The sequence below is a fragment of the Oncorhynchus nerka genome, unplaced genomic scaffold (genome assembly GCF_034236695.1).
Source record: "Oncorhynchus nerka isolate Pitt River unplaced genomic scaffold, Oner_Uvic_2.0 unplaced_scaffold_8___fragment_6___debris, whole genome shotgun sequence".
In the NCBI taxonomy this organism is placed as follows: Eukaryota; Metazoa; Chordata; class Actinopteri; order Salmoniformes; family Salmonidae; genus Oncorhynchus; species Oncorhynchus nerka.
In genome coordinates, this window is record NW_027039956.1 from 32,784 (window position 1) to 45,518 (window position 12,735).

The 12,735-nt window shown below is 41.7% G+C and overlaps 1 long non-coding RNA gene across 1 annotated transcript; it reads right to left on the reverse strand.

Annotated features, from left to right (window-relative positions):
• Window positions 1-720: 720 nt before the first annotated feature.
• On the reverse strand, window positions 721-12,290 carry LOC135568814 (uncharacterized). Its single transcript, XR_010462733.1, has 2 exons — window positions 11,847-12,290; window positions 721-3,258 (listed from the first exon to the last, which is right to left on the reverse strand). It is a non-coding gene; the product is annotated as an uncharacterized LOC135568814 (long non-coding RNA).
• Between the last annotated feature and the right edge of the window lie 445 nt (window positions 12,291-12,735).

A 12,735-nucleotide genomic window follows, 5' to 3' on the forward strand; every position in this document is an offset into this window, starting at 1 on the left:
TTTTAGGCTGGGTTTCTGTACAGCACTTTGAGATATCAGCTGATGTACGAAGGGCTATATAAATACATTTGATTTGATTTGATTTACACACAGTTGATAATTGTATTAACTGAAATGCTAATCCTTTGCACATGAACGCGCACTCTTTCGGAAATAATTACAGTCAATATATGTTTACGCCCATGTGTTTACGCCCATGATTTTTTCTGTTGGAACCCGGTTCGTATGCTGGAGAGTTCATCCGAGTCTCTCTCTCTCTTTCTGTTCTTTCATGGTTAGAATGGCTACTTCAGAGTACCATTCAGAAATGTTCTCATAGAATAGATGTTTCGGCAGTTGTCTGTATTCTCATCCCAGGTTTACATAATTTCTAGCTGCAGACTAGTAATTATTACCTAAGATTTGCTCTTATTCTGTAGGGATCGATAGTCTCAGAGTTTAACTTTTTCCAGCCGCGTAGCCAATGCTCCACGTGGTATGGTTAGGAACTCAACAACCATTGCAACCTTAGCTTACACTGAGGTTTTTGTGGTCTAAACCCACGCTGTGGGTTTGCTCAGTCTGAAGAGGATTTTCTCAGGAGGGGCATTTATTCATAACAGTAGAAGAGGCAGTTCAATGATGCCAAGTAATGTCTGTGTCACGGGGATGGGCCAATAACTTAGTTAAATTTAAAGGGAATACAATTCTCTCACATTAAAAGTTTAACATCACATTACATAATTTCACAAATGGTTTAATCTTTACTCATTCATTTTATACAAGAATTAGATGCAAGCCTCATAAGTGAGGAACCTGTATAAACAGAGTTAGGGTAATGTGTCTGTCTTTCATGAGGTCACAAACAGTATAGTGTATATTGGTGTGTATAGTGTATAATGATGTGTTTGTGATGGTTATTGATGTGAATGCAACGTTTATCTGAGAAAGGCACCTTGGTCACAGCATGACTCCCAGTGTAAATAAAGGTTACATTTAAAAAATATATATTTAAAAAACTGTCTGCTAGATGGTAGCAGAGTGAACAGATCATGGCTCACATGGCTGAGGTCCTTAATGATCTTCTTGACCTTCCTTGACACCGAGTGCTATACATTTTCTGGAGGGCAGGCAGTGTTCCATGGGTGATGTGTTTGGCTGATTGCACCACACTCTGGAGAGCCATGCTGTTGGAGTTGCACATAGCCACGTAGTCATGGGTGAAGAGGGAGTACAAGAAGGGGCTGAGCACACACACCTGTGGGGCCCCCGTGTTGAGGATAAGTATGGCGAAGGTGTTGTTGCCTACCCTCACCACCTGGCGTCTAGGACCAGGAAGTATAGGACCCAGTTGCACAGGGAGTAGTTCAGACCCAGGACCCTAAGTTTATGTGTAGAATTGCAGGAAATTACCTGTTAAAATTGATCATTTTTTTCTCCACCCCATGCCAAATGACTATAATTACATTAAATTAGTAGAATTTCAGTAAATTAACTAAAAAAAAAAAAATCTCTCCGCTTTACTTTGGGCCCCAAAAGGCTAGAGCCGGCTCTGACTGCATATGTGAGTATGGATCAATGATGTTATCAGGTATCACCTGATAAGACCCAAGTGCAGACTGTGTGAAGTAACAATGTTTATTGCAACAACAAGGGCAGGCAAATGACAGGCCAAGGCAGGCAGGGGTCGATAATCCAGAGTAGTGGGGCATAGGTACAGGACGGCAGGCAGGCAGGCTCAGGCTCAGGCATAGTTTAGTAATCCAGAGGTGGGGCAAAGGTACAGGATGGCAGACAGGCTCAGGCTCAGGCTCAGGCTCAGGCATAGTTTAGTAATCCAGAGGTGGGGCAAAGGTACAGGATGGCAGACAGGCTCAGGGTCAGGGGCAGGCAGAGTGGTCAGGACAGGGAAGGTTCATAAACCAGGAGGATGAGAAAAGAGAGACTGGGAAAAGACAGGAGCTGACAGGATAAACGCTTGTAAGTTTGACAAACAAGCCGAACTGTCACAGAGAGACAGAAACACAGGTATAAATACCCAGAGGATAAGTGGGGAAGATGGGTGACACCTGGAGGGGGTGGAGACAAGCACAAGGACAGGTGAAACAGATCAGGACGTGACAGATGTACAGTGCATTCGTACAGTTTTCACACCCCTTAATAAGGATCTGCCCCTTTTTTTCAATTTTTGCCTAAAATGACATACCCAAATCTAACTGACAGAAGCTCAGGCATATTCTTGGTACCATTTGAATGGAAACCCTTTGAAGTTTGTGGAAATGTGAAAGGAATGTAGGACAATATAACACGATAGATCTGGTAAAAATAATACAAAGAAATAACCAACCGTTCTTTTGTATTTTTTTTAGTACCATCATCTTTGAAACGCAAGAGTAAGGCCAAAATGTATTATTCCAGACCAGGTTCCAGACCATTGTTTATTGGATCAGTCTAAAAATGTTGTATCAAGACTGCCTAAATGTGCTTAATTTGTTTATAACTTTTCATGTTCAAAATTGTGCACTCTCTTCAAACAATAGCATGTTATTATTTCACTGTAATAGCTACTGTAAATTGGACAGTGCAGTTAGGTTAACAAGAAATTAAGCTTTCTGCCTATATCAGATGTGTCTGTGTCCTGGGAAATGTTCTTGTTACTTACAACCTCATGCTAATTGCATTAGCCTACGTTAGCTCAACCATCCCAAAGAAGTTAACTTTTTCAACCTTTTGTTACGTTACAGCCTTATTCTAAAATGTATTAAATAGTTTTATTCCCTCATCAATCTACACACAATTACCCATAATGACAAAGCAAAAAAAATGAAATATCACATTTACATAAGTATTCAGACCCTTTAATCAGTGCTTTGTTGAAGCACCTTTGGCAGCGATTACAGCCTTGAGTCTTCTTGGGTATGACACTACAAGCTTGGCACACCTGTATTTTGGGAGTTTCTCCCATTCTTCTCTGCAGATCCTCTCAAGGTTGGTCAGGTTTGATGGGGAGCGTCACTGTACAGCTATTTTCAGGTCTCTCCAGAGATGTTAGATCGGGTTCAAGTCCTGGCTCTGGCTGGCCCACTCAAGGACATTCAGAGACTTGTCCCAAAGCCACTCCTGCAATGTTTGGCTGTGTGCTTAGGGTTGCTGTCCTGTCGGAAGGTGAACCTTTGCCCCAGTTGAGGGCCTGAGCGCTCTGGAGCAGGTTTTTATCAAGGATCTCTCTGTACTTTGTTCCATTCATCTTTCCCTCGATCCTGACAAGTCTCCAAGTCCCTGCCACAGAACAACATTCACACGTTATGATGCTGTTAATAATAGAAAATGACTCAAGTAAAAGTGAAAGTCACCAAGTAATATAATACTAGAGTAAAAGTATAAAAGTATTTGGTTTTAAATATACTTACGTATCTAAAGTAAAAGTTTAAATCATTTCATATTTCTTATATTAAGCATACTAGAAGGCAGGACTTTCTTTTTTTAAATGTATTTATGGATATCCAGGGGCACACTCCCAACACATACATCATTTACAAACAAAGCATTTGTGTTTAGTCCGCCAGATCAGATGCAGTAGGGATGACCAGGGTTTTTCTCTTTAAGTCCGTGAATTAGACAATTTTCCTTTCCTGCTAAACATTCCAAATGTAACGAGTAGTTTTGGGTGTCAGGGAAAATGTATGGAGTAGAAAGTACATTATCTTCTTTAGGAATGTAGTGGAATAAAAGTAAATTTGTCAAAAATATAAATAGTAAAGTAAAGTACAGGGGCCTCATTTATAAAACAGACTTACGAACTATTTTGATCTTAAGTATGACTTACGCAGAAATCCACGTATAAGTAGTTATTTATAAAACCTTACTGTGACGTGGAAATGATCTTATCTCTACTCAGAGTCTAGACTTGATTAAGTGATTTTCCTGCTGGATATTCTTTTTATCCCTTGCAGTTTAATGTCAGACCATTTCTTATTCACATCAGCCACAGTTCTGTCTTGCTGATCCACATCGTTCACTGTAGCTGCGTCCCACTCCCAAGCTACCGGTTTGGGTTTGTTTGTCAACCCACTATTTAGTCCACTGAATAATACGTGTCTTCAATCTCCTCTACCAACGCTGTGATCTCGTCTTCCAAAAAGTTTGCTTTTCTCCTTAGGTCCATGGCTATTCCTGACTAAACCCTAATTTGTGCTAGCATTCTATAAGGGGAACATGCTGATTGGCACATTCAGGTGCTGTCAATTTTAAGTTAATTTGAGAGTTATTGATCATAGATGCGTAAGTTACAAATGGGCTTCTTAGAACCTGCGTAAGCAAGGTATTTTATGATCAGGATCTTTTATGAATCCAACGTAAGCACACCGTCAGAAATGATCTTACGACTAAGTGCAAGTATAAATCTAAGATTTTTTCAATAAATGAGGCCCCGGATACCCAAAATAACTAAATAAGTAGTACTTTCAATATTTTTACAGCGCTTTACACCACTGCCACTCTGCCAAAAATGGCCAGATTGGTGGAGTGCTGCAGAGATTGTTGTCCATTCCGGAAGGTTCTCCTATCTCCACAGAGGAACTCTGGAGCTCTGTCAGAGTGAACATCGGGTTCTTGGTCACCTCCCTGACCAAGACCTTTCTCCCCTGATTGCTCAGTTTTACCCAGCATCCAGCTCTTGGAAAAGTCTTGGTGGTTCCAAACTTCTTCCATTTAAGAATGATGGAGGCCACTGTGTTCTTGGGGACCTTCAATGCTGCAGAATGTTTTTCTTACCCTTCCCCAGATCTGTGCCTCGACACAATGTCTTGGAGCTCTACGAACAATTCCTTCGACCTCATTGCTTGGTTTTTGTCTGACATGCACTGTCAACTGCGGGTCCTTATATAGACAGGTGTGTACCTTTCCAAATCATGTCCAATCAATTGAATTTACCACAGTGGACTCCAGTCAAGCTGCAGAAACATCTCAAGGATGATGAATAGAATGAGGATGCACCTGAGCTCAATTTCTAGTCTCATTGCAAAGGGTCTGAATACTTACGTGAATAAGGTATTTCTTTTCTTTTTTCTTGTTAATAATCTTGCAAACATTTCTAAAAACCTGTTTTCGCATTGTCATTATGGGGGTATTGTGTGTAGATTGATGACGATGTTTTCTTTTTTTAATCAATTTTAGAATAAGGCTGTAACGTAACAAAATGTGGAAAAGGTGAAGGTGTCTGACTACTTTCCGAATTTACTGTATATATTTACCCTGGATTGCTGATTATGTATTGCTATTGTGAGCCTTTGAAGCCACCGGTCGGCCATATTGGTACTCCCCAGTAGGAGCAGTCCTCCATAGGGATGAATGGAATTCTACAGTATTTACATTCAACGTTTCAAGAACAAAAATACATTTTAAGTATTTTTGTTGTTGTAGTGGGTACAGTAACATTAGGAATCTCAAACTATTCTGCTTAATTAAGGAAAATGTTTTTATATATTTTCATATACTTATTTGTATGTTTAGCTCACATAATATAATTGAAAAGTTTGCATTAAGGTCTGTGTAATAGAATACATGTGGTGAAAACCAATGTAGACATAAAAAAATGCATTTCTATAGCTTTCACATTTACATTTACATTTAAGTCATTTAGCAGCTTTCAAAATATTCTTTACAATGGTGGGGGAGTGCCTAGATGGAGGCATAGTGACTTCAACACAGCACTCCCTATCAGTCATCTAGTGTATATATAAATCATTGTCATGTTTGTGGGTACTCAGACCAGCGAGCCACTGTGGCTCCCACCCACATCAAAGTTGCCCATCCCTGGTCTTGGGTGTCGGGCAAGGTGGAGGTGATATTGTCCTTGACTGGCCTCTCAAAGCACTTCATGATGACAGAGGTGAGTGCTACGGGGCGATAGTCATCAGTTCAGTTACCTTAGCTTGCTTGGGTACAGGAACAATTGTGTGAAACTTGAAGCAAGTGGGAACAAGAGACTATGATAGGGAGAGATTCAATATTTTTAGATTTAGATTTTCCCACAATGCAATTTAATTTAAGGTAATCTACTGTATTCAGTTTATAAAGTATATTATAGTATAAAGATTTACTGTGACAATTGCAGGATTTGTTTTTTTACAGTGTAGCAGAAGACACACTGTGGCACCATTCACATGGTAACAATCCACAAGAAAACAATGGTTTAGGCTGCCTCTGCTTAACTTCTGAATGCTCCAGTCGTGCACGTGTGTGCATGCACACAGATACAGACACAGACACACCAGCCATCTGGCCTGAGTCACGGCAGATAGTGTTGTTAATAAACCGATATAAATCAATACTGTAAACATGGTTAATAAACCAATGTACCGTAGAAAAATACTGTGAACGTGGTTTATAAACCAATATACTGTAGAATAATACTGTGAACGTGGTTTATAAACCAATATACTGTAGAATAATACTGTGAACGTGGTTTATAAACCAATATACTGTAGAATAATACTGTGAACGTGGTTTATAAACCAATATACTGTAGAATAATACTGTGAACGTGGTTTATAAACCAATATACTGTAGAATAATACTGTGAACGTGGTTTATAAACCAATATACTGTAGATAAATACTGTGAACGTGGTTTATAAACCAATATACTGTAGAATAATACTGTGAACGTGGTTTATAAACCAATATACTGTAGATAAATACTGTGAACGTGGTTTATAAACCAATATACTGTAGATAAATACTGTGAACGTGGTTTATAAACCAATATACTGTAGATAAATACTGTGAACGTGGTTTATAAACCAATATACTGTAGAATAATACTGTGAACGTGGTTTATAAACCAATATACTGTAGAATAATACTGTGAACGTGGTTTATAAACCAATATACTGTAGATAAATACTGTGAACGTGGTTTATAAACCAATATACTGTAGATAAATACTGTGAACGTGGTTTATAAACCAATATAATCAATATTGTAAACATGGTTAATAAACCAAAATACTGTAGAATAATACTGTAAGCGCGGTTTATGAACCAATATAATCAATGTTGTAAAAGTGGTTAATAAGGAGGTATGTGGAGATCATTGTCAATCTGTGTCCTCAAATATACCTTTCCTCTCCTATCAGACACAATGCAAACCCCCAACAAACAACTCTATGGGATTTTTAGAACATTATCCTGCTGTGGGATAGGGTTAGGGTTCTGGATCTAGGTTCTGGTCCTGGCCTTTGGAGTGCATGATAGTTCAGTACAGTTCAGCACAGTTCACATTAGCACAGTTCAGCACAATAGAATGAAAGCTCTTCTAATGCACAGATCAGATAAGAAGAAGTCAGCAGTAAGAGCAAAGGGGAAGGGGTGAGGCAGAGAAAGGGGTGGAGAGGGGGTTGAGGTGGGGGAGGGTTGGCACACAGGGGGATAAGTAGTCAGGGGATGACCCAGTGTAAGACGAGCCGAAGGACGAATGGAGATTTACTGCTGGCTGCAAGGAAACATCCATCTCATTCGGGGAAGGAAGGGGGCTATTCGGGATGAGGAGAGGGGAGGGAGAGGGTGAGAAGGGGAAGGGGAAGGAAGGTGGAGAAGCGGGAGAAGGGGAGGGTGAGAAGAGGGAAGAGTGGGAGGTGGGGGGGAGAAAGGGGAGAAGAGGGAGGAAGGGGAGGAGGGGGAGAAGGGCCGGAAGTAGAGAGTGGCATCTTCAGCAGTCAACTTCATCAGAATGCACTGGGAGGAGGAAAGGAGGAGAGGGGAGGAAGGGAGGGGGAGGGGAGGAGGGGGAGGGGAGGAGGGGAGAGGGGAGGAAGGGGTTAGGAGGAAGATGGGAAGGGGAAGGAAGGAAGGTGGAGAGGGGGGAGGAAGATGGGAAGGAGAGGGTGGGGAGGGGGAGGGGAGGGGAGGGGAGGGGAAGGACAGGGAGGGGAGAGAAGGGGGAGAGGGGGAGAGAGGGAAGGGAGGGGGAGGAAGGAAGGAAGAGAGGGGGAGAGGGGAGGAAAGTGGGAAGGACAGGGAGGGGGAAGTGGGGGAGAGGGGGAGGGAGGGGCAAGGATGGGAGAGAGGGGAGGAGAGGTATGAGGGAGGGCGGGGAGAGGAGGGATGAGGGACTGGGGGATAGGGGGTTGAAGGAGGGGTGATGAGGAGGGGGACAGTGAATTGAAGGAGGAGTGATATGGGGGTTTGAAGAAGCGAGATATGGAGGGGTGAGGGAGAGGGGGAGGAGGGGGTAAAAGGAGGGTGATATGGAGGGCATCCAAAAAACCTGAAGAATCTGAGCGCTCTGCCAAAACCTACTCCAAGTGCCTCTGCCTCCACCCTCCACCATCCAATATACATATACCATTTCTACACAATTCTACATGCACACTGCACATACCATCTCTACACATTCCCAGACACACATACTGACTTTACACAATCCTAGATACACATACAACCTCTACAAAAGAGAGAGAAAGAGAGAGATAAAAAGAGAGAGGGGGAGAGAGAGAGAGAGAGAGAGAGAGAGAGAGAGAGAGAGAGAGAGAGAGAGAGAGAGAGAGAGGGAGAGAGAGAGAGAGAGAGAGAGAGAGGAGAGAGAGAGAGAGACTATATCCCCTCAATAGAATCCCCATACTTTAATGATGACAGCTTCTCCATCCTAGAGGCGGAGATCAACCATTGCCAGGCCCAGGGACATGTACTAGTCTGTGGGGACCTAAATGCCATAACTGGACAAGAACCTGACACTCTCAGCATACAGGGGGACAAACACCTGCCTGGAGGTGACAATATTCCTTCCCAAATATGCCCCCCCTTGACACAACTATGACAAAACAACCAACAAAAACTTCTGCAGCTCTGTGCCACGCTGGGTATGTACATAGTCAATGGTAGGCTTCGAGGAGACTCCTATGGTAGGTACACCTATAGCTCATCTCTTGGCAGTAGTACTATAGATTACTTTATCTCTGACATCAACCCAGAGACTCTCAGAGCGTTCACAGTCAGCCCACTGACACACCTATCAGATCACAGCAAAATCACAGTCTACTTGAACAGAGCAATACTCGATCATGAGGAGCCAAAGGAACTGAATATTATTAAGAAATGTTATAGATGGAAGGAAAGTAGTGTAGAAACATACCAAAACAATTGGGCAACAACAAGTTAAATCCCTTTTAGACAACTTCCTCAACTAAACATTTCACTGTAATAGTGAAGGTGTAAACTTGTCAGTTGAAAGCCTAAACAGTATATTTAACGTTTCAGCTTCCCTATCAAACACATTTTTTCAAACATACAACCTAAGAAAATTAACAATGACAAATGGTTTGATGAAGAATACAAAACCTAAGAAAGAAATTGAGAAACCTATCCAACCAAAAACATAAAGACCCAGAAAACCTGAGTCTACGCCTTCACTATGGTGAATCACTAAAACAACACAGAAATACACTACGAAAAAATAATTAACAGCATGTCAGAAATCAGCTCAATGTAATTGAAGAATCCATAGAATCTATCCACTTCTGTGAGAAAAAAACCCATGAAGACAAATCTATCCAAAATGAAGATGTATGGATAAACCACTTCTCCAATCTTTTTGGCTCTATAACAAAGAACAAACAGCAAAAACATACACATGATCGATTAAAAATCTTAGAATCGACTATTAAAGACCACCAGAACACACTGGATTCTCCAATTACATTGAATGAACTACAGGACTAAATACAAACCCTCCAACCCAAAAAGGTCTGTGGTGTTGATGGTATCCTATATTAAATTATAAAATATACAGACCACAAATTCCAATTGGCTATAGATAAACACTTGAAAATCATTCTTAGCTCTGACATCTTCCCCAATATTTGGAATAAAGAGCCCTGACTATTATTATCTGTAAGACAAAGATAATGGTGTTCCAAAAAAGGTCCAGTTGCCAGGACCACAAATACAAATTCCGTCGAGACACCGTTGCACTAGAGGACACAAAAAACTATAGCTACCTCGGGCTAAACATCAGCACCACAGGTAACTTCCACATAGTTGTGAACGGTCTGAGAGACAAGGCAAGAAGTGCCTTCTACCCAATCAAAAGGAACATAAAGTTTGATATCCCAATCAAGATTTGGCTAAAAATACTTGAATCAGTTATTGAACCCATTACCCTTTATGGTTGTGAGGTCTGGGGTCACAAGAATTAAAAAAATGGGACAAACACCAAATTGAGACTCTGCATGCAGAAATTCAGCAAAAAATATCCTCTGTGTAAAACGGCAAAACACCAAATAATGCATGCAGAGCAGAAATAGGCCGCTACCTGCTAATTATCAAAATCCAGAAAAGAGACATTACATTCTACAACCACCTAAAAGAAAGTGATTCCCAAACCTTCCATAGCAAAGCCATTAACTACAGAGGGATTCACTTAGAGAAGAGTTCCCTAAGCAAACTGGTCCGGGGGCTTTGTTCACAAACACAAACAGACCCCACAGAGCCCCAGGAAAGCAACAGAATTAGACCCAACCAAATTATGGGAAAAGAAAAAGATAATTACTTGACACATTGGAAAGAATTTACAAAAAAACAGAGCAAACTGGAACACTATTTGGCCCTAAACAGAAAGTAAACAGTGGCAGAACACCTGACCACTGTGACTGACCCAAATTTAAGGATAGTTTTGACTATGTACAGACTCAGTGAGCATAGCCTTGCTATTGAGAAAGGTTGCCATAGGCAGACCTGGCTCTCAAGAGAAGACAAGCTATGTGCACACTGCCCACCAAATGAGGTAGAAACTGAGCTGCACCTCCTAACCTCCTGCTAAATGTATGACCATATTAGAGACACATATTTCCCTCAGATTACACAGACACAGAAATAATTTGAAAAATAAATGTCATTTTGATAAACTCCTATATCTATGGGGTGAAGTACCACAGCAGCAAGTTGTGTCACAAGAAAAGGGCAACCAGTGAAGAACAGACACCATTTTACATACAACCCATATTTATTTACTTCCCTTTTTATTTACTTCCCTTTTGTACTTTAACTAGTTGCACATCATTATAACACTGTATAGCCATAATGCCACCTTTGAAATGTCTTTATTCTTCTGAAAGTTTTGTGAGTGTAATATTTGCTATTAATTTTGATTGTTCATTTCACTTTATAATAAAGCCCTTTGAATTGAATTGAGAGCGAGAGAGAGACAGAGACAGAGCCAGAGCGAGTGAGAGAGAGAGAGAGAGAGAGAGAGAGAGAGAGAGAGAGAGAGAGAGAAAGAGAAAGAGGGAGAGAAAGAGAGAGAGAGAGAGAGAGAGAGAGAAAGAGAGAAAGAGAGAGAGAGAAAGAGAGAGAGACAGAGACAGAGCGAGAGCGAGAGCGAGAGAGAGAAAGAGAGAGAGAGAAAGAGAGAGAGGGGGAGAGAGAGGGAGAGAAAGAGAGAGCTAGAGAAAGAGAGAGAGAGAGAGAGAGAGGGAGAGAGAGAAAAGAGAGAGAGAGAAAGCGAGAGAGAGAAAGAGAGAGAGAGAGAGAGAGAGAGAGAGAGAGAGAGAGAGAGAGAGAGAGAAAGAAAGAGAGAGAGAGAGAGGGAGAAAGAGAGAGAGAGAGGGAGAAAGAGAGAGAGAGAGAGGGAGAAAGAGAGAGAGAGAGAGAGAGAGAGAGACGCATAGGGGTTAGGCAGAGCAGAGACAGTTATAAACCATGATTCTCTGCCAACCTCGTAAACTGTGCATTACTCTGGGAAAGCAGGAAACCAACTGGACTTCAGCAGAGAGAGAGAGAGAAAGAAAGAGAGGGAGAGAAAGGGAGACCAATAAGATAAAGCCAAGGCCCTCTTCTCATCCTCTATTTTCTATGTATGCAGCATACTCACTCTTTCTTCTTCTCTTCTTCTCTTCTCCTCTCCTCTTCTCCTATCCTCCTCCCCATACAGTTTGTCTCCCCCTGTTGTCCTCCTTTAACCTTCCCTCCATCCAGACAGTCATGCCCTGTCTTAGTAGAGAGGGATCCAGAGAAGGAGAGGGCAAAGAGAGGGCAAAGAGAGGGCAAAGAGGGAGAGGGTAGAGGACACATCAAAGCAGTCTAGCCAAAATTTAAAGCTGTTATTACTGTCAAATAATGACTGGGTAAATAGCAGTGAATGGCCTGATTACTACAACAGCAAACACACAGCGGATCAGGCTAAACAATCACTCCTTCCCTTCCTCCCTCTCCCTCTCTCTCTCTCCCTCTTTTCTCTACTTCTCTTTCTTTCTCTCACTATTTTAACCGCCTCTTCCTCTTATTTTTCTCAATCCCTCCACCCTCTCTCTCTCTCTCTCCCTCTTCTCTCTCTCTCTGTCTCTCTATCTGCATGTTGAGCATGTGTCAGTGGAGAGAGTTATAAGCCCTGCCCCCCTCCTTGGCAAGTGGCAGCGTGTCAGCTGATTTTTGCTGCTGAGAGGATTTGGTGTTCCACGTAGGCTATTTAAAAAACACCAGTACTTTTCTCTTTCCTTCTCTTCCTCTCTGTCTTTCTTTCTTTCATCCTCTTTTTCTTTCTCTGCCTCTCACCCTCTCTGCCCATCTCTCTACCCCTCACCCCCATTCCTCCATATTATATTCCACCCCCACATTTCAATCACTACTTCTGACACTTTCAGCCTGTCTCACCTTTTCAATCCACCATCTCTCTCTCTACTTTCTTCAATTCTCTCTCTTTGTCTCTCTCTGTGTGTATGTATGTGTGTGTGTGTGTGTGTGTGTGTGTGTGTGTGTGTGTG